This window comes from Micromys minutus, assembly GCF_963924665.1.
Source record: "Micromys minutus genome assembly, chromosome: X".
Classification (NCBI taxonomy): domain Eukaryota; kingdom Metazoa; phylum Chordata; class Mammalia; order Rodentia; family Muridae; genus Micromys; species Micromys minutus.
Window position 1 is genome coordinate 78,784,835 of NC_137970.1, and position 25,856 is coordinate 78,810,690.

The 25,856-nt window shown below is 41.2% G+C and overlaps 3 pseudogenes across 3 annotated transcripts; 2 read left to right on the top strand and 1 right to left on the bottom strand.

Moving 5' to 3' along the window:
* Positions 1-1,700: 1,700 nt before the first annotated feature.
* LOC308414685 (actin, cytoplasmic 1-like) lies at positions 1,701-2,816 on the top strand (annotated as a pseudogene). Its single transcript has one exon. The product of its transcript is annotated as an actin, cytoplasmic 1-like (transcript).
* Positions 2,817-8,300: 5,484 nt separating this feature from the next.
* Positions 8,301-8,715, top strand: LOC308414736 (eukaryotic translation initiation factor 3 subunit K-like; annotated as a pseudogene). Its single transcript has one exon. The product of its transcript is annotated as a eukaryotic translation initiation factor 3 subunit K-like (transcript).
* Positions 8,716-24,491: 15,776 nt separating this feature from the next.
* LOC308416010 (large ribosomal subunit protein eL15-like) lies at positions 24,492-25,095 on the bottom strand (annotated as a pseudogene). Its single transcript has one exon. The product of its transcript is annotated as a large ribosomal subunit protein eL15-like (transcript).
* Between the last annotated feature and the right edge of the window lie 761 nt (positions 25,096-25,856).

Genomic DNA, 25,856 nt, shown 5'->3' on the forward strand with positions numbered 1-25,856 from the left:
TGCAGCAGCACAGGAGACCTTTTGGCCTCACAGAGATCCACTGATCATTATGAGTTAGCCACGGATTACACAAAATAATAGACTTTCCTAGTTTATGTTGCAGATAATCACCCCCTTTGTGCTTTCTGATCCTCTACACTTTCTTTGCCCCTCTCCTCTCTCTGAAGGATTTTTCCCTAGTTGGTCAACAAATGAGCTGCATTTGTTGGGACTCCATAGACAGAAACACATCCAAAAACTTCTGGTGGTGTGCTGCAGTTTCTTGCTGCTTCCTCTCGGACACGAGCTGATTAGCACAGTGATGTCAGCTAAGATAGATGCACAGGCTGAGGCAAGACACTGCTGAGGCAAGATTCGTGGAGGACACATGATGTTTGGAGTATACAAAATAGGACTTGACCGTGATGGAGCCTGAGCCAGGCTTGCTTATAGAGCTAGCTGGGCAACACTTGTGGGTCTAGCATCTTCACGGATCTTAGCTTCCCTGAGAGAGGCCCAGCTGAGAACTTCCTCTGGAGTTCCTCTTGATCCCCCCGGATGACTTGTCCTGAGACTGAGGCCTAGCTGTCCCTGCCGATTTGTGTTTGCTCTCCTGACTCTACCAAACTGCACTGCTGGTATATCTGTGAAGTGTTTGTGAGTGGATTAAACTGCTGCTGACTCCTGTGAACTGAACTGCTAATTTCCTACAATGTAGATAGGATTTGCTCTGAAGAACCTTCCTAAATAGGTCCACTTACCCCATATCCTTTGTTTGTGATACCTCTGGTGGGTGGTGGGTTAGAAGGGAGGTTAAGAACCATTATTAAGAGCAGGCCTTGAAAAACTTAAAGTTACATCTCTCTGCTTTCATGATGCAACTGTGTGCTTATGTGTGTGTGTGTGTGTGTGTGTGTGTGTGTGTGTGTATACAGAAAAATCGCAACCACCCATATACTTAGCACAAATATATTTCTAATATGTGAAAAAAAAGTATGTTCTTCTTAATTTTCACTCATTATTCTGTTTGCTGCTTTCAATTTAGTTCCCCACCACCCTTCAAATAGTCCTCCCTACTTTCACGACTTATTAATATTATGTTGTAATTAAGATTCTACCTATAAGAGAAACACATGACTGTCTTTTGAGACCATCTTAATTTCCTAACACAATGAGCTCACTTCGCCTATTCCCCAGCATCTCACATTCTTATCCACTTATTTTTAGACTTCAAGGTATATCTTGAGTTTGTATAAATTGCCACAATAACTATAGATCTGTTGTATGATGATTTGTGTTCCTTTGGGAGCATAGAACCAGTAGTTAGATTGGTAAGACATAGAAAAATATATTTCTATTCTGTGTAGTAATTTCTTCGGTTATTTCCATAGTGCCTATTCTAATTTACATGACCATTGGCAATGTGTAAGTAAGAGTACCCTCCACCTACCCTCCACACATTTTAGTACTTACAGGGTTTGTTGTTTGTTTCTTGATAATGTACATTCTGACTGGGATGAAGAAAAAAAACTGATTTTCATGTCCAAGATGGAAAACCAAACCATGATAAACATTTTCATATATTTTGGGCAGTATTCCTTTACTTAGAATCTTCCTCATCTAAGATTCATCTCACCGACTGTCGAGTGTACACGTCCACCCACGAGCACAGTCTCCTCACAGCTCCTCCGTCGCCGGTCCACACCAGCCACCAATTCGCCATGGATGATGATACTACTGTGCTCATCGCCGAAAAATGGCTCCGGCATGTGCAAAGCCTCACGGGCGACGATGCTCCCCGGGCTGTCTTCCCCTCCATCGTGGGCCGCCCTAGGCACCAGGGTGTGATGGTGGGTATGGGTCAGAAGGACTCTTACATGGGTGACGAGGCCCAGAGCAAGAGAGGTATCCTGACCCTGAAGTACCCCACTGAACACAGCATTGTCACCAACTGGAGCGATATGGAGAAGATCTGGCACCACACCTTCTACAATGAGCTTTGTGTGGCCCCTGAGGAGCACCCTGTGCTGCTCACCGAGGCCCCTCTAAATCCTAAGGCCAACCGTGAAAAGATGACCCAGATCCTGTTTGACACCTTCAACACCCCGGCCGTGTACGTCGCCATCCAGGCTATGCTGTCCCTGTACGCCTCTGGTCGTACTACTGGCATTGTGATGGACTCCGGAGACGGGGTTACCCAATCTCTGCCCATCTGTGAGGGCTACGCTCTCCCTCATGCCATCCTTCGTCTGGACCTGGCTGGCCGGGACCTGACAGACTACCTCATGAAGATCCTGACCGAGCGTGGCTACACCACCACAGCTGAGAGGGAAATCATGCGTGACATCAAGGAGAAGCTGTGCTATGTTGCCCTAGACTTCGAGCAAGAGATGGCCACTGCCGCATCCTCTTCCTCCCTGGAGAAGAGCTATGAGCTGCCTGACGGCCAGGTCATCGCTATTGGCAATGAGCGGTTCCGATGCCCCGAGGCTCTTTTCCAGCCTTCCTTCCTGGGTATGGAATCCTGTGGCATCCATGAAACTACATTTGATTCCATCATGAACTGTGATGTTGACATCCGTAAAGACCTCTATGCCAACACGGTGCTGTCTGGTGGTACCACCATGTACCCAGCATTGCTGACAGGATGCAGAAGGAGATTACTGCTCTGGCTCCTAGCACCACGAAGATCAAGATCGTTGCTCCTCCTGAGCCCAAGTACTCTGTAGATCTGTCGCTCCATCCTGGCCTCACTGTCCACCTTCCAGCAGATGTGGATCAGCAAGCAGGAGTACGATGAGTCTGGACCTTCCATCCTCCACCGCAAATGCTTCTAGGTGGACTGTTACTGAGCCGCGTTTTACACCCTTTTTTTGACAAAACCTAACTTGCGCAGAAAAAAAAAAGAAAGAAAGAAAGAAAAGAAAAACAAGACAACATTGGCATGGTTTTATTTGTTTGTTTGCTTTTTAATTTTTTTTAAAAAGGGTTTTTTTGTTTTGTTTTGGCGCTACTGACTCAGGATTTAAAAACTGGAATGGTGAAGGCGACAGCAGTTGGTTGGAGCAAACATCCCCCAAAGTTCTACAATGTGGCTGAGGACTTTGATTGTACATTGTTTTTTTTATTTTTGTTTTTTGTTTTTTTAATAGTCATCCCAGGTATCCATGAAATACATGGTTACAGGAAGTCCTTCACCCTCCTGAAAGCCACCCCCACTCCTAAGAGGAGGATGGCCGAGTCCATGCCCTGAGTCCACACCAGGGAAGGAGACAGCATTGCTTCTGTGTAAATTATCTACTGCAACACATTTTTTAAACCTTCTGCCTTAATACTTCATTTTTGTTTTTAATTTCTGAATGGTCAGCCATCGTGGCCCCCTCCTTTCTTGCCCCCCCCCAACTTGATGTATGAAGGCTTTGGTCTCCCTGGGAGTAGGTTGGAGTGTTGAGGCAGCAAGGGCTGTACACTGACTTGAGACCATTTTAATAAAAGTGCACACCTTACAAAGATTCATCTTACCCTCACACAGAGAAAAATCTTATTTTAGGTTTCAAAAATGTAAACCCTGTTATTTCGTTTTATTATGTATTTGTCATGACTAGAATATTCGATACGATTTTCAATAGAACCGGTGAAAGGAGGTATTCTTTTTAATTCATGTGCTACATTAAAATTGGTTTTATTATTTTCAGCTATGTGTATGTTGGGGTATGTTCAGGTGTCCAGAAAGGCAAGAGGTTTTGGATCCCTGAGGATCTTCATTAGAGGTGGTTGTGAACCACATGGTGCATGTGGGGGTGTGAAGGAGAGTGCCCCTAAAGTCTGAGTGGGCCCCATTCTTTTAAAATTTCTAATCTTAAACAAGGGAGAAGTTGGGTGGGTAAATAAGTGGGTATGATCTGCGAGGTGCTGAGGAGGGAAAAAGAATACAATCAAAAGAGATCGTATGAAAAAAAATTAAATAAAACACAAGAAAGCTTTTAAACCCTCAGTATCCTGGCACCTGTGATTTGATCATGAGTGGCTACAATGCTGTGAAGTTCTCTTCATTCTTAGTTTGTATATTGCTTTTCTTATTCATGTAGAAAGATGGATGATAATATCCAGATCTTTTTGGATCAATGGAGATGGTTATATGGTGTTTTTGCTTTAGTTTTCCTACTACATTTATTTATTTTGATTTATTGAGACAGCATCTCACCTGGCTGTCCTGGAACTCAGCCTGGAGATCAGACTGGCCTCAAACTCAGAAATCTGCCTGACTCTGTCTCCTGAGTACTGGAGTTAAGGGCATGAACCACCATTCCCTGCCCTTTCTCCTCATTCTAATGGTGTGTTAGATGGATCAGTTTTTGAAGAATGAATCATCTTTGTATTTCTGTCATAAAAATTTTTTGATCCAGATACAAATTCAGTTTGTATTCTGCTGGGGTATACTTGCTAGTAAATACACTATCGTTCTTATAGTTACATTCATAGAGTATTGCTTTTTTTAAAGTTTTCTTGGTGTGTATAGATTAAACATAATGATTTTTGAATACCAAAAATTGCCACAAGGCTATATTCATAGCTCTTGGATTATTAATGATTTAAGGTCTAGGTGTACCACACTCTGAGAGGGTGCCATACACTTATTTTTTTTCTAAGAAGGACTGAGGCTTTTACTTTTTGGCCTTTGATTTTTTTTTTTTTTTTTTTTTTTTTTTTGAGCTTCATATGGCCTGTGAGTTGTTTCTTGGGTATTCAGAACTTTCTGGGGTTAGTATCCCACTATCAGTGACAGCATGTTATGTCTGTTCTTTTGTGACTGTGTTACCTCACTCAGGATGATATTCTATTGGCCCCAGTGTCAGATTAAATCTGGTTTCCTAGACTGAATTAGAATATGTTTCATATTTTCTTCCTTATTAAAGGATTTGAAAAATACTAGTATTAATTCTTCCTTACATTTTTGGTAATAATCCAACACTGAAGTGATAATCTGATTACCTACTCAGGCCCTTTAATGATTAGTGTTTCATTTTATTTATTATTCAGTATTTTCATTCATTTTTATTCCTAATATTTTAGCTAAGTGTTTTCATTTGCTGTCATGCAATTATTCATACTACTTTCTTAGGGTCCTTTTACCATTTGTAAGTTATGCCACAAAGTTCCTCATTTAATTTATGACTATGGTGGTTTCCTTTAAAAAAAATTCCCTTTGCTCCTCTTTTTTTCTTTTTCTTTAGTGTTGTAGTTCAAAATGTTTGTAGGATTTCTGGGACAAGCTTCAAATTCAGGAGTCTAAAAGGACTCCACTCAATTATTCATCTTACATAAAAATTAAAGAGATTATTAATAGTGAAATTGGTCTGATATGAGTATTGTTCCGATTTACATTTTGTCAGTTTACATTAACATATTTTCACATCTTCACTAACATTATATTCCTTGGATAAATAAATTGTGTGTGCGTGTGTGTGTGTGTGTGCTCACAAATATATGCCTTCAGAAGCCAGAGGTATGCCTGGGATATTTTTCCTTTAAAGACATATATGTTGTTTAGAGACATGATCTCTCACTGGCCTGAATTTACTGATTAGGTTAGTTTTCTGTCTGCCTCCCCAACATATCCACAATGTTTCATGGGGCCTCTCTGGTTAGATCTGGGGTTGTCATGCTTGTGCACGTTGTCCATGGATCCATCTCCAAATTCTAGTTTTTAAAACATTTTTGAGATTTTAATATGTACTGGCTGGGTTTATGTCAATTTGACCCAAAAGCTAGAGACATCAGAGAGGAGGTACTCTCAATTGAGAAAATGCTTCATAATATTAGGCTGTAGGCAAACCTGTAGGAGATTTTCTTAATATGTAATTGATAAGGAAGGGCCCAGCCCATTGTGAGTGGTGCCATCCCTGGGCTAGTGGTCTTGGGTCCTATAACAGAGCAGGCTGAGCAAGCCAGCAAACAGCACTCCTCCATCACTTCTGTATCAGCTCCTGCCCTTGCTAATATGGAACCATGAGCGAAATAAACCCATTTCTCCTTAGTTATGGTTTCTATGGCTGCAATGAAACACTACAACCAAAAAGCAAGTTAGGGAGAAAAGGGTTTATTTGGCTTACCCTTCCATAACGCTGTTCATCATTGAAGGAAGGAATTCAGGGCAGAAATTCAAACAGGACAGGAACCTGGAAGTAGGAGCTGATGCAGAGGCCATGCAGGGGTGCTTCTTACTGGCTTGCTCAGTCTGCTTTCTTATAGAACCCAGAACCACTAGCCCAGGGATGGCACCACCCATAATGGGCTGGACTTGTGTAAAAAAACTCAAACTTACATTAAATACCTTCTTACTTCAAGAGAGAAAAATCAAGGCACAATATCAATGAAAAAAATAAAAAAGCAAAATCAAGCTCCAATTGTATAAACAGCACAATATCTAATGTCTCAGATCCACTCACCATCTTTTGGGTTCCCCCAAGAGATCTGGGTCTCTTGCATTGCATATAGTCTGCAGCACACAGAGCTTGTCTAGGCTCCTGCTGGCTCCGCTCCACTGATGTTGTCCTTGTTGGTCATCCCATGGCACTTGAAGTCGCCCACACTGCTGGGGTCCTCTGCTGCAAATGCCCTGCCCTCTTACCAATAGTGACTCATAGGTTCTCTTCATGGTGCCAAACCTCAATTTCTCTGACTGACCCCTTTACTACTGCTCCTTCACTGATAGCCTGCCACAGCACCAAGCCTCAGCTGTTTCTCATGACCACTTCATGATTTCAAATCCAGGGATGGCACCACCCACAATGGGCTGGGCCTTTCCCCATCAATCACTAACTAAGACAATGCCTTATAGCCAAACCTTTTTTCTTTATTCTCTCATACAGTACATCCTGTCTCTCCTCACTCCCATCTTCTCAGCCCCTTGTTGGAGTAAATATTAAAATGTTGAAACCTCTTACCCTATGCTAGTGCAGGCTCCCTCGCGGGGCCATCTGGCACTGTAGGGATCTCTAACTTGGCGGCTTTACTACCTCTAAGAACTCAAGTGTGGTTCACTCCACCTCCCCTGTTGCTTCTGTCCCTGGTGGACACGACCATTCTGGTGTGTTCCTTTCCTCCACCCGATATAAACGTGACTCACATTCATTAACTTATCAAACAGGTTTATATATTAAATTCTCAACCCACAAACCCTCTACACATTAAGCTTACAACAACCAGCAGACAAATATACAAACTGCCCATCCAGAAAAGGTAAGTTAGACTCATAGAAACCCTTAGAAATAATCATGACAACCTCATCAAGCTAGAGATGTGCTGAGAGGAACATACACGTCGGCCTCCATCTCCTCGTCTGGCAATCTCGGCTTACCGCCTCCTCTTCCGCTTTCCGAGACCTTTCCCTGCCTACCTACCTCTCTGCTGTCCAATCATGTACCACTTTAACATAAACCTACAGCCCCTCCCCACCTCCATGATTCCCCAGATCCAGTGATTCTCTGTTTTCTTTCATAAAAAAGAGCAGGACTTCCAGAGGTGTCAACTGAACACGGCGGAACACGGGCAGCAATCACAAGGTGCAATAAGACTAGGCATAGGTTTCCACAGCCGGATTTTTTTTTCTGTAGTCCATTTTCATTTATTTATTTGTTTGTTTGTTTGTTTAATTCTTTAATCTTTTTGTACACTCCAGACTTTATTCTCCTCCAGGTCCATTCTCCAACTCTTCTACATCCCACATGTCCTTCCCCAACCCTATCTCCAAGAGAATGTGCCAACCCCCACCCCCACCCTCACCCCCACCATACCAAACCTCCCCACTCCCCGGAGTCATTTTAATTTGCAGAACCATTTAAAAAGTATTGCCTTCTGCACCTGTATTAATCACTTCTGATACTGTGGTGCTGTCAAGCATTCAAAGGAGGCACTTTCTCTTTTCAGAAAGCTCTAGTCTGTGTGTCAAGGTGACAAGAGATGGCCTCCTGCACATTTCCTGTTTTTCCAGTCCTCGAGTACTAAGCGCTGTACCTGGTGTTTGACTCCAGCCCGGGCTGCAATAGGCAGCAGTGATCATAGCAATGTTTGAGCAGATGAGAGCAAACGTAGGCAAGTTGCTCAAGGGTATCAACAGGTACAACCCTGAGAACTTGGCTACACTGGAGCGGTATGTGGAGACATAGGCCAAGGAGAATGCCTATGATCTGGAGGCCCACCTGGCCGTCCTGAAAGTGTACCAGTTCAACCCAGCCTTCTTCCAGACCACAGTCACTGCCCAGATTCTGCTGAAAGCTCTCCCCAACCTGCCCCACACCGACTTCACTCTGGGCAAATGTATGATCGACCAGGCACATCAAGAAGAGAGGCACATCCATCCGACAGATCTTGTACATCGGGGGCCTGCTGGAGACCTGCCATTTTCAAGCCTTCTGGCAAGCCCTGGATGAAAACATAGACCTCCTGGAAGGCATAATTGGCTTTGAAGACTCTGCCAGAAAATGTATCTGCCATGTAGTGGGCATCACGTACCAACCAGCACATCAACCACTGACTGCTGGCTGAGATGCTCGGAGACCTTATTGACAACCTGCTGAAGGTATAGATGAGCAAGTACGGCTGGAGCGCTGACGAGTCAAGGCAGATCTTCATCTGCAGCATTAAGAGAAGCATTAAGAGAGCATTAAGCTCAAGAACATTGTGGAGAAGATCGACTTTGACAGTGTGTCCAACATCATGGCTTCCTCCCAGTAACTGTGTGTGTCCATTAATAAAGATTTGTTCACTCCAAAAAAAAGTGACAAAAAATTAGGCAGTACACTCCGCAAGTTACTTTTGGTCATGGTGTCTCAGAGCAGCAATAGTAATCGTAAGTAAGACAAGTTGGTAACAGGACTGTGGTATATAGCTGTGACAGATCTGACCATGTATTTTGGGGAGACTTTGGAATGTTGCAAGAAAAGCCACTGAGTGTTCAATGTTTAGTGAGTTGTTGTGTAGATCTGGAAGACAAGAATGTTAAAGGCAATGCAGAAGATGGAGGCATGGCTTGTGATGTTTCAGAAGGAAATCTAAAGACTCTAGCAGGGGCAGATTGCTATTTTGAATTAAGGTTCGGGTTCTGGTTAGTTGGGGTTGAAGAATCAGGTGTGGTTGACAAATGACGAGAGTGACTATAGTGAAATCTTTGCCGAGATACTTGATGCTGGTCAATTGGAGCTAAGAAACTATGAGTAATTAAGAGACCAGCATCGATGAAGTGAAAGTTTTTGGGAAGTGATTTCTCAGGGTCAGCACATAGAACCTGGGCTCCAGAGGCAGCCAAGTTTGAACCTCAAGCTGGCAGCTGGTGTCGTAATGTGTGAGGGTCCCCCAGGTGGTACTGGTTTGGCAGGCATGAAGGGGTCATGGAGAGCAGCTGAGGCTTAGCACTGTGAGAAGCCAAGAGGAAAAAAAAAAAAAAAGAGGCCGTTGTTAAAAATGCAACTTCAGCCTAATAAGCAGGTGAAAGAGTCAGATGCTGATATTTGCACCCAACCAATCAGAAGAAGCTGCTGACCCCTGTGGTTGAATTAGGGAAAACCTGGAAGAAGCTGAGGAGGAGGGCAGCCCCATGAGAAAACCAGCAGTCTCAACTGACCTGGACCCCTGAGATCTCTCCAGGGGGCATACACAAGCTGATATGAGGCCCCCAACACAAACACAGCAGAGGAGTTCTAGGTCTGTGTTCAATCAGGTGTACCTGATCCTCAAGAGACTAGAGGCCCCAGAGAATGGGGAGTGGGATGGGGATGGAGTAGTGGGGATATCTTCTTGGTGGCAGGGGGGGTATGGAATGGAGAGCTGTTGGGGGCAGACCGGAAGGGTGATGAAGTCTGGACTGTATAAAAAAAAGGATTAAAAAATAGAAAAACAGCCTCAGTGGCAGTTGAAGGCCTATGACTCAAGGGGTCATTCAGAGAATTTGAGGCTTGGTGCAATGAACAGCACTATGAGCAGCTATTGGTGAAAGTGCAACCCACTTGCAGCAGAAGGCCCCAGCATGTTGAAGATGTTAGTACCATGAATAGCAGCAGAAGTGAAGTGGTGCCTGCCTGGGCCTGCAGGACAATCTGCAGAGGTCACAGCTGGAGAAGTGACCTAAGATCTTGATGAATTCCAGACACTGGATGTGGAATTATTGCTTTATTTAGATTGTGACTGTACCCTGGTTCTTCCCTCTTGAAGTGAAAAGGTATTTAATTTAATTTAAAATTTTACAGGTGCCCATAGCTAAAAGGCTTTAATTTTTAAATGAGATTTTTAATTTTTAAATAGATTGAACTTTATAAAGGGACTAAAATTTTAATGTGTTTGATTTTGTAATTACTGTGGGACTTTCAATTTTATTTATGGTTTATATTGACGTGTTAATACTAACTTAACATCTTGGGAATAAATGAGAAAGAAAAGGTTCTAATTGAAAAGTGATGTGCTTTTGTGTCAAGTTGACAAGGGGTCAGTTGTACTGACTAGTTTTATGTCAACTTGACACAAGCTAGAGTCATCTGTGAGGAGGGAGCCTCAATTAAGAAAATACCTATAAAAATTGGGCTATAGGCAAGCCTGTAAGCCATTTTCTTAATTAGCAATGGCTGATGGGGGAGGGCCCAACCCATTATGGGTGCTGCCATCCCTGGGCTGACGGCCCTGGGTTCTGTAATGAAACAGGCTGGGCAAGCCAGTAGTAAGGGACATCACTCCATAATCTCTGCATCAGCTCCTGCCTCCAGGTTTTTGCCTTGTTTGAGTTCCTGTCCTGCCTACCTCTGAGGGTAAACAGTGATAAAGAAGTGTAAGCTGAATAAACCCTTTCCTCCCCATGTTGCCTTGGTCTTGGTGTTTCATCAGCACAATGGTGATCTTCAAATTCATTGTCAATTTTCACTGTTATTGCATGCATATTTGTATATGCACATACATATATATTTCTAAATGTAACTGTTTAGTCCATATAATGTTATCTGTTTGTATGTTTTCAGGGCTGACTGTTTGCCACCGGACAAGCAGTTGGTGTGCTTTTCCCTGGGGAATAGCACCTCCCACTGCCAATTTTCCTCTTTCACCTATACTTCCTTATGTAGGGTTGAGGCCTCATGGGCTTTCCCCAGCCATTGTGGCATGTTCATTGGAGTCATCCTTATTCTTTTCACATCAGTGAGACTTTGTATATGTAGCTTTCGGTGATGCTAGGAGACACAATCTCACAAGCATCTCCCTGATGCTCAGTCCCTTACTGTCCTTCTGACCCCTCTCATGAAATGTTCCTTGAGCCTTCTTCATGGGGGCACTTTATAGATGTATCCATTGTGACTGAAAGCCACGACTCTGCACTTTGATTGGTTTAAGCTTTCCTGCTCCTCTCTAAGACATCCTATACATGTGGTTATGCATGTTTCTCATTTTATATGTCTCTGGCTCAATTCATTTTTGGGTGTTCTAGTGTGTTCTGTATAGTAGTAATAGTGTATAGTTCAGATAAGTACACAGAGCAATGACTTTTATCTGAGGGTTCCCATGAATACATATCTATCTATCTATCTATCTATCTATCTATCTATCTATCTATCTATCATCTATCTATCTATCTTATCTGTGACAAAGTGGTTCAATTATTTTCCTGGGATTTTAGGTGCCAGAAACAATTTGGGCTTTATTCTTTCTGTTTTTCTCTTTTGCCCTTCAGACTGGATATCAGTGGATCAACCTTTGTACTAATGGTTTTATGCCAAATTGACACAAGGTAGAGCCATCAAACGTGGTGGAAGTCCAATTAAGAAAATGCCTCCACAAAATCAGGCTATGGGCAAGCCTTTAGGGCATACTCTTAATTAGTGATTGATGGGGGAGGGCCAACCCCATTGTGGAGGGGATTTCCCTGGACTAGTGGCTCTGGGTTCTATACAAAAGCAGGCCAAGAAAGCCATGAGACATGAGCCAGTAAGCAGCATCTCTCCATGGCTTCACACCAGCTCCTGCCTCCAGGTTCCTGCCCTGTTTTGAGTTCCTGATAAACAGTGATATGGAAGTGTAAGTCTAAGAAATCCTTTCCTCCCTATATTTTTGATCATGGTGTTATATGAGAGCAATAGTAGCCCTTTGACAACCTTCAAATTCACAATCCTCTCTCAGCCAAATCTTCCACTGAGCTGCAATGGGGCATGTTTTCATTTTCATTACTGTGCTTTTCAATTGCAGAAGTTCTGTTTTCCTTCTCTGTCTTTATTGAGACATGCTCCGTCTATGTAGTTCTTGATGGCCTCCAAATCTGGTCTCCCTGCCTAAGGTCTTCAAGTAATGAAGCAATTAATGTATTTCATCACACCCAAAGTATTTCATTTTTTTTATGAACTTATTTGTTTTGTTGTGTTTTCTTAAATTATGTCCCCTTCTTGGTACTATTTGTTTGGAGAGAGAATTTTCTCACATGTAACACAGCTTCTTTCTGTGCTTTGAACTTTTGTAAAATGGTTGATTTAAATGCCTTGGTGATCCAGTGTCTGGCTTGAGCAAGAACACTTCCTGGTTGTTTTGTTTTGTGAGTCATACTTATTTTGGGGCTATTTGTGCTTGCTATGGTTTTGTTTTTGTTAAACTGTTAAATAATGCTGTTGCACAAGCTTCCTTTAGATCCGTTGTTCTGGTTTATGTTCCTGTTCTTTGCTCGTGTAGTGAACTTGCTGAAATGGCTACTTTCACAACTTATTATCTCCTCATCTGCACCACTGAAGGTTGGAATGTATGTATATTGGAATATACATATGTATATCTGTATACAATGTATTGGAATGTATATATCATTAAATATATGGCAGCTCTTACCCACACTTGCTCTAGGAGTATATCTTGGAGTGCTTTCTGTGGTCTATCAGGCAGTTTTCAGCCCTTAGTTTCTTTTCTTGAACAACACTGGTATCAGCTCTAAGCTAAAGCTTAGGCCTTTCTCTGGGTACTTCTTGGATACACATACTTATACACACATGGCCTTCCAGGTAGCTTGCATTTTTGGAACTCCATTTAAATTTATTTGTGTGTGTGTGTGTGTGTGTGTGTGTGTGTGTGTGTGGTTTCTACTTAACTTTAGGTGGTATATCTATACCTCACTAAGTTGCAACATTAACAGATGCTGCCAAATATGTTCTTTCAATTTTTTCCCTCCAAATAGCTCAAGAACAGGTGACTTCACACAGCATCAACTCTAAAGCCCAAATAAATAAATAAATAATAAAATAGGAGCACTGCACAAAGCTGTCAGCGGTGTGAAATAATGATTATTATCTGGTGATAAGGTGGTGTTCGGGATTTGATTTGGTTGTTTTTCATCTCCACGTTTCCATTGGTCTAGGCTACATGCTCCCCAGGTTATATAATTGCAAAGCAGATATTCAGCACTTCCCTTGATCCCAGGTACAAGGAATCATAATGCAGCAAGTTACAATGCAGTGCAGCTCACTGTCCGTGTGATTTGCCAGTGGTCTTCAACAAGTGTTGTTTGGATGATTGAAAACCTGTCATTCATTTCCAGTGTTCTACATGTTTGGTTTGTGTCTTGGGTCTTGTGGCTCTGTGGTCCTGAAAGTAGTTCCTTCACCTAGTCCTTCATTCCATTTCCACTTGGATGTCTTTATTTCCCATCCACCAACTGTCTACTTTGTTTCATTAATTTCACATTTATATAGTTATGTTGTTAAGTGTTTCTGATGGGTGTGTCCCTTAAATTATAATGAAACACTCCTCTAAGTTCACTTGAAAGCAATTTGTAATGAATTTCATTATTTCTGGTATAGACTTGTTATTTATATTGTTACCGCTCAACAAGCAGAATCTATTTCTCTTTAGATACTCTTTTTTAAATTAAATTTTTATTGGATATTCTCTGTATTTACATTTCAGATGTTATCCCTTCCCACTCTCACTCCTCCCCTCCCATTGCCTCCATGAAGGTGCTCCCTCTTCCAACCTCCCTCTCCCACCTCAGCACATTGGCATTCCCCTACACTGGACCAAAGGCCTCTTCTCCCATTGATGTCAGACAATGCTATCCTCTGCTACATATGCAACTGGAGCCACGGGTCTCTCCTTAGACACTCTCAGTTACATATTTTAATTATATATATAAAATATCATAAAATTATAGATTACAAAAAGAATTAAAAGATATTTTACTTTCCTTGATGTGTGGGGGGGGGGAGCATAAAATAGTGATTTGAAAGCTTGGCATATCCATCCTGTTCCCATGATGCAGCGGCATTCCTTAGGTTGAGATGGTAATCAGGATCATTTGTACCAAGGGCATGTAGACTCTTTTCTGTGACTGATCATCCTCTACTATGAAGAAATTGAAGTCATTAGGTAATAGTTGCAGCTGTAAGTTTAGTATGAGCTATAGTACCTGTCACTTAATGAAAGTGGTCCCTCCTAGTGAATTCAATATCCAAGGCCTAAAGTTTGAGACATGTGACAACGAACAAGCAGCTTGGCACCACCTGGATTTTGGCTCAGGTATCAAACCTCTGACACCATACAAATAACACAGTTATTTTAATAGATTTTTCATAGAAGAGAAGGGTGGCTTCCCAAACAATCTGAAAAGCAGCCCCAAAAGAGTAAAGGAAGAAAACTAATGTTAGCATTTACTGTAATCAGGGGCATGGTAATAGTCTGATGTGTGGACAGGGAGTCATGTGGCTTAAACTTTCCACTAATAGTCAAGAAAAGTTATCAGAGATTTGTCCTTTATTTTTCCAGTGATAGGGACTAAACCCAGGGGTCTTACACTTGATAGCTAAACACTCTATTGGTGAGCAAAAAAGGGCAATTTTGAGTTAAATTCATATATCTAATCCTTACAAAATGTTGTTGGGGGTGTTGCCCCTTGAATATGATGTTCCACCTGGCTTGTAGAAGGAAGCCAAACACAAAGAAGATGTTAGTGAATTCTATAGTTTGGATGGTAAATGTCCTCCAAAAGCCTATATGCTGAAATCTAGCATCACATCCCTGCAGGTTTGCAGAGTCTCTAAGTGATAAGACCTCATGAGAAATTTTCAGATAACTGGGGACATTCATCCTTCTTGAAGTAGAGATGGGTGGGTCTCCAGCACTCTTACCTTGCTCTCTTCTACTTTCTTGTCATGAGATGGGTCGTTTGGCATTGTCACATGTTCCCACCACTGTGGTACATTTCCACCACTGTGAACAACCCCTCCTAAAACTGTCAAAAGACACATTTATTTTCTTTTTAAGTTGATTGTTGTCTCTGATGCTTTATAGTAGTGGAAAGTTAAGTAAAATAGCGAATATACATACAATCCCCTGTTGAAGCTGAGAGTTTCAGTGTCCAGTCTGTTACCCACCTCACCCTATTCAAGTCAGTTTAGAATAATTTGCTGGTCTTACATAGATAAGGGCATCTCACTGGCCACAGTAGCTAAAGTTTATGATAGATTACTAACCACTGTTTCTGGGAAGATAGACAGAGATATCAGGGGTATGGAATTATTTCCTGCCTAGGCCAGTCCAAAAGGTTACAAGGGTGGCATCATTTTAAATTGTCTCAAAGAGTAATACACAAGCTAAAATGAGACACATTTCAGCAACAGAAAGATGCTCTGTGGCCCACTCTCCATCACAGGTCAGCATATAGCACAAATGACTACCACATGATCATACTTACATCGACTAGATGCGCTATTGAAAGCATAGGTAACTGTTGCAAGTGGTTTAATTTTATGGATTCATAGTAGTCACATACCAACAAATTTATACTGCTCCACACGTTGATGCATGAAGCTATGCAAATTTGCTAGCCCTGGCCCTGGGAATTTTCTGTTTCTCTATTGTGTTATTATTGATGAGAAACCTCATGTGGGTCAGTTAGCGAATAATGCCACTTGGCTCAATCAGATAATGGGGATAGTTGGCTAGCTATGGTACTAGGTCTATGGAGTTACACAGCACTGTCCAGTTCCTACCCTCTCAGGGTCTAAGGAGTGCCACTCCTACTACTTAGGTTGTTCTGTCACAGTGTTATGGGTTAAGTTACTGGTTTCCCTCCATGGCTGTAAAACATGCCCCCCTAATCCAGTCAGTGATCTTGGCTTTACAAATTCTATGAACTGATCATTCTCCTTGTGGTCTATGATGTACTCTGAAATCAAGTAATGGCAGAAGCAATGCCTTGGAGTCACCCCCGTTGTATTATATAATTAACATAAGCATTATGAAAAAGGCTTCAGATTTTCAGTATTGACTCGATAATCTCCAAGTCAGGTCTCCGTATCTCTGACACTTCTGCCCTCAGTCTACCGTTCAAAGCAGAAGGTCCACCTTGCAGCCTCATATACCACCTATACAGTATGACTATTGTGTCCAATCATGTAATATGACATGTGACAATATGGTTTGCCTAGCTACCTTTTACAACCCAGAATGACATTTCATTCAATCTGTTGATGATACCAACACTCTGACCCCGAAAAGGAGCATGAAGAAGTGCATACCGAGCACCACGCCCACCCTTGCACTGATGACGTCTCCTTCAGCATGAACAAGTGGGCAGTGGGCAGTGTGTCACAAACATAGTAATCAGATGCAAGAGTTAACCTAGAATATGTTCCAATGCCTGATGACAAAACTGGCCACAAGATGGCAGCAGAGAACAAAGCAGACTTTTGTTATGCATGGTAAGAGTTCAAAGTTTTGTCACTGACAAATAACATGGATGGAGTTCTTTAGAGGCTGTGTTACTCACTATCCCTCTAGCTGTGATCAAATATCAATAAGAAACACCTTACGGATAGAGAGACTCTTTCTGTCTCATAGTTGAGGCCATGGACTTCTTCAGGTTAGGTGTGGAGACTTCAGAGGTGGGAGTAGGAATGGGAGCCTTCTTGCTCACATCTGAGTGGGTCAGGGAGCTGAGACAGCACAGGAAAAAATTTAGGCTCCAAATTTCAAAGACTTCCATTAGTGACTCACTTCCTCCACTGAGGCCCTTTCTCCAAAAGATTCTATAACAAACAGCACAGCCAGCTTTGGAACAAACATTCAAAAGCCCAAACCTATGGGAAACGTTTCATAACAAAGGCATATCATAATCAAAGGATTATGATGCAAAGTTACTTGCCTTGGGGGGTAATGAATCCAGGTTATGTATCTTGCCCCCAGAGTTTTCTAGGCAGAGGAGGCTGCATCATTTGAGTTAGACGCTTCTGGGACTAGACATATTGCTATGGACCTTCCTTCGGGAGAAAATGGAAGTGAGCTAGAAGACTCATAGTTACCTTTAGCATAACCTCCCCACTAATACTACTCTAGAAGAGGTGCTTCAGAAATAAGGGAATCCTCCCACCCTGGGTTTTAGGAGTAACTCATAGCAGATGCATGTAAAAGAGCAATAGCAAATGAACATCAGGCAGAACGTATGGCATCAGTACCATGAAGCAGCACTGTGAAATGATCACTATTAATCCTGGTCACCTTTTACTACTCTTCCAAATCAAGTAGTCCTTGCTCCTCAAGAAAATGTCATATATCAGATTATTTTTCAAATCACTGTTATCCAAAATAGATTTCATCTTATACTTTTATCTGCTTCGTTGTTTCATTATGGAGGCATACTCCATACTCTGGGCGTACTCTGGGCCTACTTGGGGACAGAGAAGCCTTTAGAATCATCCCAAGTGCCTGATATTCAAGTGAAGGTACAAGGGATTAAGGTCAAAGAGTGTGGTTGCTAAAGAAAAAAAATTGTCCCTTGGTAGTCAGTTGGCTTCTTTGTTCATCTAAAAAGAGATTGACCTCCAAGGAGGAGTGTGGCTTCACAGAGACATTTTCTCTGGCAGCTGGACAGACAGTTGCCTGTTCAACTCCTATCTAGAAATTGGTTCAAGGCTCAGCACATGAATCTCTTCTTAAATAACTCTTATTTTGGCCATGTGATAGCTGAAGTTGATTTCAGTGTGTGTGTGTGTGTGTGTTTGTGTATGAGAGACAGAGACTGTAGCTCAAGTTGTTCTGGAATTCACAGTGTAGGTCATGTTGGCTTCTAACTTGTAGCAATCACCGTGCCTCAGCCTGCAAAGTGCTAGAATTACAATTGGAAACCATCATGTCAGGCTTGAAATCTTCACTTTATAGCCAAACATACATTGAGTCCTGGTCCTACTCTAGGGCATCAATTTCAATGCTCACCATAATCAGACTTGTCATTCTGTTCCTGATATAGTCAGTCTGGAGCAGCTCTAGCCACTGACTTTTGCTCCATATAATTTTGATTTTTATACAAAGTCTCATTTACAACCCAATCAGACCTTGAACTTGCGGTCTTTGTGCCTTGCCTTTTGGCCTATGGAGTGCTGGGTTTACAAGTGCATCACCACAGATAGCTCAGCTACCATGTTTTCAGCAACTTCCTTTATATCCATCCTGAGTAGGCCACAATCTCATTGAAAGAGTAATTCAGCACAGCAGGCCATGTTTGGAATGGTTTTCATATATCATGAGGTCTTGCTTGAGAGAGCCCACCAGCTGCTACTCACCATCTAGCAGTATGGCGATTCTTGTTTTAGTTCTGGATGGACCAACTGCTTCTCTACCCACCTCCCATCTTTTCATGTCCCTGGCTCCCGATTATAGGGAGGTCCCTATTTGTAGGAGAAGAAGCCATTTGGACAACGCAATGAAATATGACCTGCCATTACTTGGTGACTAGTCATCAACACACTTCAGTTTAAAGGAAAACCCACTTTCCTTCCTCTTATTCCACTGGACAAGCAAATGCATTCCTTCTTCACATCAGCAAATTGATCTGAGTGTCTTTGCCTTTTCTCTTCCACAGAAGCACTGCCTATATTAATAGTTTGCTATGTCAGTCCATGTAGAAACCTAATAGGAGGACATGAAACAGCTACACTGTAAAGAAAATAAGTAATTCACTGCACCAATTTGCCATTCTCCACAGGTGGCAGAAAAAGACAAGATTTAGTGAGTGAGTCAGTACAGAAATGTTGATTACTAACAACACAGCAAACAGCCAAAGTATCAGGCTGGGAGTTCCAGTTCACCTGTTCCTGAATTCCACTGTGTGACACTTCGGGAGCAGATGGCAGCTACACATACTGGGTTTCGCCACAGCTGAGCAACTTGGGCTACAAATTCAGTGCCTTTATATAGCAAGTAGTTAACCAGCCAATCATTCTCCCGCAGGGAGGGAACGCTGGTACGGTCTTCCTGCTGTGGTGTCATGTCAGTAATTTTCCCTTCTCCCCAGTTCCCATCAAGAGCCTTAGGACCCACTGTTCCATATGTTTCCAGGGTCTATGCCAGCATATGTGATCTGCGTTTTAGCTTCCTTTGTTAATATTGTTTTTTTCTGAGAGCTTCCTGTAAGAAGAACCGCTCTGACAAGTTTGTGTGAGAGGCAATGAGAGCACAGATCTTGAATATGTCATCATGTAAGCATCCTGGATTTGTAACCCATATGCAAGGTCTCCACATAGGAAACTTGCTGTCTTCAAGCAAGCTTCAATGGCAGAGCTAGGAAGGCTATTTTTGCTGATGTGGATGCATAAGAGGAATGTAATAGTTCAAGATCTCAAGTTCTCCCCTATAAATCTTCACATCCAAGTGACCCAAGCACATTTTTGAGGCCCCTAATGTTGCAGTAGGAAAGTTCTCATCACACTTCCAATTCCAATTTGAGCCTGCCTCCTGACCCTGCTTTTCAGTGCAGTCTTCTGCTGTTGCGGCAATCTCCTTAGACACTGCTGTAAAAGCTCTCTAGATTTTGCAAGGGTCTTTGGCTGATCCCATACTGAATTTTTGTTCGTTTGTTTCTTTATTTACATTCCTGCTTTTAGGCGTACTGAATCATAACCTAAATTATAAAATTTCAATGTGACGAATTTTACAATGTGTGATAGCCATGTGACAGTAATGACAAACAGCACATGGTCACATCCCACAGTCACCTCTCCTTTTTGCTTCAAACCATTGAACTTCCCAAGATTTAACACTAATCTGACATATCTTACTATATATTACTTTTGCCTATTTTTTAGGTTTATGTAAAATAGGTCCTATACTGTATAGTCTCTTGTGAATGTCTTCCTGACTAACAAACTTTGTGAAATTCATATATTTTGATGATGTTATAGGTTTTTTGCTATATGGTATTTCATTGAGCAACTCTTTTATACTTTATTCAATCATTCTACTGTTCGTGTGAGAAACTTGAAGTTTTTGAGCTGTTATGAATAATGATGCCATAAACACATATACATTTTTATGGTGCACTTCTGCTAGGAGTGAAATTGCTGCTTCAGAGGTTGTGAAAAAATATGCACATGAGCTATTGCTATAGTCATATGTATATATATTACGTACATAGAGTATATATAGGCAGTGTGGGCTGATTCTGATTACTCGGTATCTTTACAAAGATAAGTTTGCAGGAGTCTTCATTTAGTTATTAAGATATAAGGGCAAATGCAGTACCATATAGTTTAAATTTTTACTTTTCCAATCCTTATAAATGGTGAAAGTGAGAGACCTTTCACTTCTTCATTATTTATTTGTACTACCATTTATTTTCAGACTGGATTGTTGCCAATATTACATGGAATTTTCTATTTTTCTTTTATGGATATGTAGAACTTTTTGTACATTCTGGATAAAAATGTTGGATAAACATATTCAAATTAATAGTTCTGTTTTCTTAATGAAAAGAGTTCTTAAGTTTTAATACTATTCTTTTTTGTTGTTGGTGGTGGTGGTATACTTTTTATCCCGTTGGATGTGTCCTGTTAAAGAAAATGCTGCCTCTCACAAACTCAGTAAAACATTCCCTATTGGGGGTGGAAGGTCATGTCTGCTTGTGGAGGCCAAAGGACAGTCTCAGCTGTCTTTCTTCAAGCAGTGCCCACCACATTTTCTGGACACAAAGAACTATCTCTAGTCTGGAACTGACCAAGTAAGCTGGGCTCACTGTACATTGAGCCCCAGACATCCACCTGTCTCTATGTCCCCCCGATGAAATTACAAGCACATACCACCAGGCCTGGATTTTATGAGGGTTTTGTAGAACAAACTCTGGCCCTTGCAAACATTTAACCAACTCAGTTACTTCCTTGGGCCTCCTCAGGTCTCCTTTTGATTTCAAACCCTAATGGACATACCTCACAGTCTTTTCTGCATCGTAGTTGAACATTCTTCCCTCACTGTAGTATCATTTTTATCATGAATATGTTAACTACGTTTATGAGCACTGTATATGCTATCTGAGCAATTAATATGTGCATACAGTTTTAACAATCTCTATTGAGCTCCATCAGTTTATTTTTAACCATAAATTAATTATACAAAGCAATGTACTGAGTAATATATTTTATTATGATATTTCAATACATGAGTACACTGTATTTTGATCATATTACTTTTTATACTTTACTAATGGTCATCCTCTTTTTTTCCTCTTAAATTCTCCATATGAGAGAAAACAGGTGATACTTGTTTTATGAGAGTGGCTTATTTCAGTAAGTATGATACTATCCACTTTCCCCATGATGATGATGATGATGATGATGATGAAGATGATATAACTTTGTAATTTACAGTTGAATAAAAGCGCTCTCTCTCTTTCTCTCTCTCTCTCTCTCACACACACACACAGAGAGAGAGAGAGAGAGAGAGAGAGAGAGAGAGAGAGAGAGAGAGAGAGAGAGAGAGAAAGAGAGGGAGGGAGGGGAAGGGAGGGAAGGAGGGAGGGAGAGAGAGACAGAGAGAGACAGACACACACACACACACACACACAGAGAGAGAGAGAGAGAGAGAGAGAGAGAGAGAGAGAGAGAGAGAGAGAGAGAGAGATTTTCCCCCCTGATTTAGTCTTTAACAGGCACATGGGCTATTTCATAATTTGGCTGTTGGGAAAAGTGCCACATTAAACATGGTTATGCAGGTATTTGTATTATGTGCTGCTTTTGATTCCTTTAAGCTAAATTATATGTAGTTTCACTTTAAGTCTTTTGAGAACTATCATGTTGATTGAAATAATAACTGCAATAATTTACATTCCCACCAAAAGCATGTAACTCCTTTCACCCTTTTTCCTGTTTCTTCACAAGCATTTGTAGTTTTTCATTTATTTTGTTTTGTTTTCTTCCTGGTAGCCATTCTGATTGCTATGAGATGGACTCGTTATATAGTTTTAACTTCTATAACCATGATGGCTACGGATGTTGAACTTCTTTTATCTTTTTCAGTCATTTGGAATTTTTTCATTTAATTTATTTTACTGATTAGAGTGTTGGGTTTGTGCTGCACAGTCTTCACATTGAGGGCTTGAAACAGGGCAAGAGTAGGAGCTGCCCCCGAGCTGCATCTGCCAGGCAAACTCATAGACCATTCAACCAAAAGTCCCCTTGCACCAGAGGCACTGAACCAGAGTGTGAGTGGAGGCAGAACATGCCTCAGCAGTGATTGGATGCTGAGAATATAGAAAGCACCCCAACCAAAGCATCTTATGGCAAGTGTAGGAAAGAGGGTCATGGACACTGTATAATACTGTGTGTCCTTACCATGCTAATCTCTGTCTTGGCATCCTATTCATATTTATACAAAGCTGGTCCATCGCCTCCTGTCGGACGACACTGGATCTCATAGTGGATGGATTCCCACTACATTGTCCTGAATCCCTGGGTTTAGGTCCAAGCTATAACTAGTTTCCTGGACTCATACTGGTTCTTGAGGAGGTCACTTGCTTAAACCATGAAAATATATGTAAGGGTTTCTGCTTACAATAGACCAAAAAGTTTAAATGTAAGGCCTCTTTTAAGATGTTTCTCCACTGTGGAACCAATGGGCAGAGTAGAAGGTATAAGGGACTGAGCCTACTTGCTATATAGATCATCATATGTATGTCTTAAATTATATTTTTGATTTGAGTTTAGTCTTTAGGACAAGTTGTGGAGAGAAGATGCTTTTGCAATAGTAAGTCTTCCTCCTTTTGTGAATGGTCCTTCCCTCAGTCTTAGTAGCTGAGCTATGCATAATAAATGTAGAAAATAGTGTGTTCAAAAAGAAAAGTATCATGGAAGATATTGCATGTCTTCCATGGTACATTATCCCGAATATCTGGTACACAATAAAATCATTAGCCACACACAGCACAAAAACTGTGATCTATAATTAAGACAATTAGAAGCCAGTAGAAATTAATGAAGGATGACACTGGTGTTGGAATCTGTCCTAATAGCAGAGAAGAAATGAGCCACATCAAGTTAATGCTGCCAGAATACTATATCAAAAATGTTTCCCCAAGGAATATATACATCAAGATTCTATTGGTGTGGGGCTATATTTCAGTGGTAGAACATCTGTCTGACATGAGTAAGGTTCTAGACTCGATTCCAAGTACAACAAAAAAAGTCTAAAGGACCTAATCCACCCGAAGATGAATAAAAATAGATTTTAATCTTTCACCATGGAAAAAGCAATTCAAAATGGACATATATGTCAGCTTATAACCTGAAACACTAAAATTATATATTTTAAAAAGCTGCCTTTTCTCTGGCAGCAGCCTCAGGTGAGCCAAGAAGACTGCACACAAGTTCACCCAGGAGCTATGGAAACAGTCTGTTCACTGTTGTGTTTTAAGAGGGTATTATTCAGAATATGAACTCCAAGTTATATGCATAATTAATAAATATTATTTCTGTTTTGTAGGTTGGTCTTTTAACTTTTTCATAGAGAAAAATGGCATTTCTTTAATTTTGTTGAAATTCATATTCCCTTGATTCCTAGGGATACACAGCACCCTTTAAAATGGTTATTGTACATTTTCATTCCTATCTTTCTTTCTTTTTTAATTGTACAGTTCATCTGAACATTTGTTGATTGGCAGTTTTATTGGCTTGCAATTTAATTTGAGCAATTCTCTGTACATTCTGGATATTAGTCCCTTGACTAAATTAAGATATTTTCCACTCTCTGTGCTGTCTGTGTGCTCTGTGAATAATTTGTTTGTTTGTATTGTATTGATTCTGTTTTTGCTGTACAGAAACTTTTGATTTCCATATAGTCCTATGTTACTATTTTGGGTTATTACCTGTACTGTTAGTCTATTTTTAAAGTTCTTGCTGGGATGAAGAGATAGATCAGTGGTTAAAGCATTTGTTGCTCTTGCAGAGAATCCAGATACAGTACCCAGTATGCACATGGTGGTTGACAACCATCTATAACTCCAGTTCAGGGGATTCAGTGTCCTCTTCTGACCCCTGGGGACACTAAGCACACATGTGGTGCACATACATACATGCAAGCAAAAACTCAAATGTCAAATGCAATGAATAAATCTAATTTAAAATTTAAAGATGAAAAATAAAATTAAAACGTCTTTGCCTATTCCATATCTTGAATGATGTGCTCTAACTTTTTTTTGACTGTCATAAATTGTTTATTGGATATGAATTTTACAAATATTCCATAAATTAGCGGTAACGGTGGAGCTGGAGAATATTCCACCTTCTCCAGGACGCACAGCGAGGGCTACCAGTACTGCAGTGGAACTTGTGACCCTTTCCAAGGCCTCGGCTCTTGGGGCCACAGATCTTTCTTTCTGTGCTTATGAACTGGTTTGGCGATCCACTGGGTGCCAGGATTTCTTCTGGTAGCTTTATGGAATGGACCAATGAGGATAAACCCAAAAAAACTTATATGTGGAATCTTCACCAACCCAGTAGGAATTCAGGACTCTCAAAGCCCCACAATGGCACCCAGCTCTCTCCTCAGCAACAGACTAAAGGCTTCGGGCAAATTTCAGCTGGTTAACACCATGGTGAACAGGCTTGCCGTAAGTTGCACCCTTAGGAACTGGGTGTTTACGACCACCACGTTGGACAGGAATCCTGTAAATGACATAACCTTGCTTAGCCTTCTATCCCATCCTTCGAGCTTTACCAGGCAGGGTGGGGCGGGGAGCCCTGTGCAGCAGAGAGAGCTTGCAGCATTGCCAGCAGAGCACCCTCAGAAAAAAGTGCATCATACGGTCTGCTTCTCCCTCCATAGCTCCTGGGTGTACTTGTATGCACCCATCTTGGCTCACCTGAGGGCCCAGGTGTCCTTCAGTAGATGAATGGATACAGAAAATGTGGTATATTTACACAATGGAGTACTATTCAGCTATTAGAAACAATAAGTTTATTAAATTCCTAGGCAAATGGATAGAACTAGAAAATATCATCCTGAGTGAGGTAACCCAGTCACAAAATGACACATTGCATGCACTCACTGATAAATGGATACTAGCACAAAATATAATAATTTTAACTTTATGCTCCAAATTGGAAATATCACAAGCATCCACGCCTGATAAATGGATGATAAAATGTGATTAATACATATAACAGAACACTGGCATGCAATGAAAAGAAATGAAGAACTGGTACATGTTAAAACATAGGGGAACCCGAGGGGGAAGCATGGCAAATATGTAAGGCAATTTACAAACATACCAACTATTTTATTCTGAAATATGTGTAAAGCATTCAAAAGAAAAAAATAATAGACAGAAAATTGATTACCAAGAGGGTAGTGGTGGGTATAGAGGAGGACATCCACAGATATTTGGTCTAGACTAAAATTAGTTGTATTCTTAGGATTCAGCTCAGTGGCAGAGCACTTGCCTACTGTGTAATGACAAACCCTGAAAAATGAAATGATAAGAAAGAAAATCTTCTAAAACTACAGTGATGGTATCTTTACAATGCTGCACATATACTAAGTTCCAAAGTGTTATATACTTCAAGGCAGCTGGTTGTAGAATGTGTATCTATGTCTTCAGAAACAAAATAGAG